Here is a 5,638-nt window from a genome sequence, read left to right on the forward strand (position 1 = left end):
GGGTCGTATAGTATGTAAAAGACAAGCATTTGTCTTTATTTGAGACAAAAGTGTGTCTCATGGATGACGGTTATTTGATTGTTAAGACCTGTATTATATTATTGTAAGCCATCGATTTGTTTTTGAGATGAGAAACTATTGTGACTCTGTGATGGCTGTTCTTTGATTATGTTGAACTGAACCTGCCCTACTATTTTGATGTTTTTTTTTCATTATTTGACTTTCTTTTGTTGGCCTTTAGGTCCGTTTTCTTTGAATGATCTTTTTCTTTTGTTCCTAAACAAACTCTTTATTAGTTGTAACTGAAATCTCATTGTTATGACTTGTACGTATCAGTAAGTTATAGATCTGGAGATTCTAATTAATATCCTAGGTAGTGTAATTTGGGACCACTGAATACCACTGGACTAATTTCGAGTACAGCAGAAGTCACTGGTCTTATGGCCTAATCGTAATGCAAGGTCACAGTGATCGTCATTAGAGTTGTGAGTAGTTCTCTTTACAACTCTTGGCAGATTGAAGCTCTTCTACACTTAAGAAAGTGGAAGAAGAAGAAGAAGAGAGAGAGAGAGAGAGAGAGAGAGAAGAAAGAGAGGAAGATAGTGAAAGATATATATAGAGAGAGAGAAAGAAAGAGAAAGGAAGAGAGAGAGAAATAGAGAGAGAGAGAGAGAGAAGAAAAAGAGAAAGAGAGAAGGAAAGAGAGAGAGACAGAAAGAGAGAGAAAAAAAGAGAGAGAGAGAGGAAGAGAGAGAGAGAAATAGAAAGAGAGAGAGAGAAAGAGGATGCACTATGGTTTAATCATTTGTGGACCAGTCTGAACAAAGAGAGAGGAAAAGAGAGAGACAAAAAGAAAGCGAGAGAGAGGAACAGAGAGAGAGAAAAGAAGTGAGAGAAACAGGAAGAGAGAGAGAAAGAGGAAGTGAGAGAGGGGAAGAGAAAGAGAGAGGAAGAAAGAGAGAGATGAACAGAGAGAGAGGAAGAGAGAGAGAAAGAAAAAGTGAGAGAGAAATGGAGAGTGGAAGAGAGAGAAAGAGGAAGTGAGAGAGATAAAGAGAGAAAAAGGAAGAGAGAGAGAGAGGAAGAGAGAGAGAAAGAGGAAGAGAGAGAAAAGGGGAAGAGAGAGGAAATGAAAGAGAGAGGAGAGATAGGCAGAAAGAGAGAGAAGAAGAGAGAGAAAGAGATAGAGATAGAGAGGAACAGAGAGAGATAGAGAGAGAGGGAGAGAAAGAGAGAAAAAGAGAGAGAGAGGAAGAGAGAGAGGAACAGAGATAGAGAGGAAAAGAGAGAGAGGAAGATATAGATAAAGGAAGAGAGAAAGAGAGAAGAAGAGAGAGAGGGAAATAAAGAGAGAAAGAGAGAGGAAGAGAGAGGGAGGAAGAAAGAGAGAGGAAAAGAGAGAAACAAATATAAAGAGAGGAAGAGAGATATAGAGGTAAAGAGAGATAGAGGAAGATATAGAGATAGGGAGAGAGAAAGAGAGAGGAAGAGAGAGAGGGAAAGAGAGAGAGAAAGAGAGAGCGAGGAATAGAGAGAGGAAGAAAGAAGAAGTGAGAGTGAGGAAAAGAGAGAGACATAAAGAGAGAGAGAGAGGAAGAGAGAGAGGGAAATAAAGAGAGAGAAAGAGAGAGGAAGAGAGAGGGAGGAAGAAAGAGAGAGGAAAAGAGAGAGACATATATTAAGAGAGAGGAAGATAGATACAGAGGTAAAGAGAGAGAGGAAGATATAGAGATAGGGAGAGAAAAAGAGAGAGGAAGAGAGAGAGGGAAAGAGAGAGAGAGAAAGAGAGAGAAAAAGAGAGAGCGAGGAATAAAGAGAGAAAGAAAGAGGAAGTGAGAGAGAGGAAAAGAGAGAGGAAAAGAGAGAGGGAAAGAGAGAGGAAGAGAGAGAGGAAAAGAGAGAGAGAGGAAGAGAGAGAGAGAGCGGGGAATAGAAAGAGACAGAAAGAGGATGGGCTATGGTTCAATCTCATTTGTGGACCAGTCTGTGGAGAAGGAAGGTTTTCCGTGCTGCCTTTAGGTGCTCAGTAAACACAACGCTGCTCGAGTCGGGTGTCCAACCTCGAGCCCCCGTCAAGCCAAGCCAAGCTAAGTTCAAACATACTTAGTATCTCGACTACGTTTCCTACATCCATTTAAGTAAGTCTATCACCTCTGCACCTTAATTGTAATAAGCATCGCAGTTACTGATAATTGATAATATTATATAATTGTTATCTCTATAATATATGTATTGCAGGGGTGGGCAAATTACGGGCCGCGGGCCACATGCGGCCCGCCGGAGTGTTTTATGCGGCCCGCCGACACCTACAGAAATCAGGTGTGCCCACAGTACATACATATTAAAATGCAAATATATTTAAAATAATATCTATATAAATTATTGAAACTGTTTCATTATAAAAAGTGTTAAGTAAACTAAGATTAAGCTAATTGGCTATACATCAATACACTCAGTCAAAGACACAATCTCATGCTAGTATTTATTAAATGCTATGAATAAATGTGTTAAATATTGAATATGGTTGAAAAAAGATGGCAAGTGTAACAACTGATGGAGTTCGTGCTTTGAATATAAAAATAGTTGTTGTTTTATTATTATTTTGTATATATCCCAACCATAAACTTTAAACAGCAAAGTTTGCACAAAGCTGCATATAATTGCATATTTCTAATTGGGGAAATCTACATAGTAATAGTACTGGTTTCCAGATCTGGCAGTTCTCCAAATAGGTTTTGTTATATGGAAGGGTTTCGGGGTCCGTGTGTTGTTCGGGTCCGTTGTTTTAGTATGCACAATGGAAGGACATGGTCATCATAATCTGGTGATGCTTAACAATGACAGGCTTAGCTCGTCCCGACATTTAACTTTCGGAACATATATTGTCTCATTCAGTGAATAAACATTTTTCAAAAACCTAAACAGGCATAATCACTGCTCGAAGTTGACTGACTGTTATTTGACAGCAGTCACAAGGGCAACAACTAGTAAGCTAGTTCCACAGTTCCGGAACATTATGCACGAGTGTAAAAAGTAAAATACGGCACAATATGTACAACTGCATATTTGCGGGGATATTGTTTTTATAAAAAGACAACTTCAATTTTTTTTAAATCGTATATGCGGCCCGCCATTCCCAATTTTTAAAAAATGCGGCCCTCGATGCAAAAAGGTTGCCCACCCCTGATGTATTGTATTAAATTAGGGTCAGGGTTAATAATAATAATGCTTGACTTGTAGTGAGAAGGTTAGTGAGGAAGGCATTATTTCTCGTAGTATTTTTTATACCATCATATTATGGTTCATTATATATATTTTATTATATACATATATACCATTTTTTTATTTAACTGTTAAGAATTTACTGCCAGAAAAATGTATTAATATTCTAGCATACTATTACTAATACTATCACTTGACCTTTCTCAATCTCTTTCTGTATTGATGTCAAAGTAGTTGAGAGATTTGTTAATTGTGTCTCTAGATCCGTTTTTAACTTGCTCATACTTTGTTGACTGGTGTTCGAATCTTTATTTATGTTCATTTTGTTTTGTCTGTTAGTATTGACGTCTTCTGTAATGTTTTGTATATTTTGTTTGTTTGATTTCAATCAAATGCATTAATTTATGTATTTACAAACAAATGTCGGACACCCACTTGGGGGAAGGTGGGGGCCCGGGGTTATCTTAAAATTCTCCCCCCTCCCCCCTTAGGTACGCCACTGGCTTGCAGCTATTGCTAGTTTGTACTTCATAGTTTTTTATAAATTTAAAAACATGTGTTTTTGCCTACTCTAGCGGATCACTTCCGGGGGCCGATTTTGAGTTTGTATTTAGGCTTAAAGCTGTGTTTGTAAATTTGTTTTTTTTTCTTTTTATTATAGAGGATGAAAATTAATCGCTTTTTAGTAATTTGAATATAAAACCAAACTTTAGTACAATATACCAGTATTCCCCCCCCCCTTTGTTATCGCTAGTACACCAACGGCCTTCTTTCTACGTCTGGCTATGTGGGCGTCTTTTGTTTTTATTTTGTCATTATTGAATGAGGTAGTAGAAGAATAGAGAAGAAAGAAAATGTGTTGATATTTGTTGTTGTGTTTTTAGTATAAGAACTTTAAACTTCCATTTTAACTCCTAAATAATTTAAACTAAAGACATGTACGCCCACTTTTGGTCATTACTCAGCTTTATTTTGACCACCTAGCACGTTCTCCTTATGTCACCATCCTGTCTCCTACTTTGTAATCATTTCACTGGATGGGACTATAACAGTGGTCTTCAACGGGGTGCTATCACCCCCTTGGGGGCGTTTTTGAGATTTTGGGGGGCGCTGGGAGCCGAAGGGGCGGTAGGGGGGCGCTAGACACAAAAGGGGTTGTAAGGGGGCGCTGGGCATAAAGGGAGAAAGAAGAAACTCAAGATGCATTAAAACAAAGAAATAAAAAAAAACTTCAACATTAAACTCTGGCAAACTACATATAGACAAGCTGTTTGTAAAATGTTTTACATGTTTTGGATGTTCCTTCAGAGTTGAAGATAGTTTACTTTCTAATCCAAAACCTCCCGTAGGACGACGGGGGATAAGAGCTGGCAGGCTTTGAACCCGGGACCATCGATAAATGCAAACGACAGTCCAGCGCGCAAACCGCAAAACCAGACAACTATCCTAGTTCAAGTTAGCTTGTTTCTAATTTAAGAACAGAAACAACATTAGAAATTGAGTTTGAGAATCACATTTTCTATTTTTAAATTCTTACTCTTTTGATAGAGTATCTAGTGTCCTTAGATCTTGCGCGCATAAGTGTTTAGGAATTGATAAACAAACTAGTTAATACGCCTTTTAGGTTATAGTTTATTTTATTCAAATATGTTAATCTATTGATATTTAAATGTTAATTGAAAAAAAAAGCCTGCCTGGGTGGACCACTTCGGGGGTCGATTTTTCTATTTATGTTTCCACACAAACTGTCTTTGTAACCTTGTTCTTTTATCAATATATTAAATCTATTTTAAAGAGTTTTACTATCTCAAATAACTTCTTTGTTGAGAAATGAATTGCTGCTTAAGGACATCGATCTTTATAGCACTTACGGGGACACCTCTGTAACTCCTCCTCTAAGCTCGTCAAAAAAGATCTCATTTAGCATGTAGTCGTCTCCCATGCGTGATAAGTGTTATTGGCAGCATACTAATTAAGAAATAAATGACATTTTGTTCAATTTTCCTTCTCACACTTCTTTATAAGTGTTTTTCTTAGAGGGGGGCGCTGGCGGATTTTTTAAAGAAACAATACAAAAAGAAGGCGGTAGGCCAAAAAAGGTTGAAGACCACTGGACTGTAACGTGTCAGTGTTTACGACTGCGTTCATCTTTGTTTTGTCTCACTCCTTCTCTCATTATCTCAACTCATTACGTTACAGACTATTACATTTCTAGATAATTGTTCAAGTCACACTGGTCAAGGATTTCTCTCTGGTCACGCTTGTCCTATTAGATACCAGGACGTTATGTTGACTTAGAGATGTTGTTGTAACTTGAACTGATAAGAAAGTTTCCTACAGTCTGAGACATGAGCTTATCACTTGTCTTTTAACTATATAAACCAGTGTTCTCTCCCTTGTTGTCACTAGTACCAAA

Source organism: Biomphalaria glabrata, chromosome 13 (assembly GCF_947242115.1).
Source record: "Biomphalaria glabrata chromosome 13, xgBioGlab47.1, whole genome shotgun sequence".
NCBI lineage: Eukaryota > Metazoa > Mollusca > Gastropoda > Planorbidae > Biomphalaria > Biomphalaria glabrata.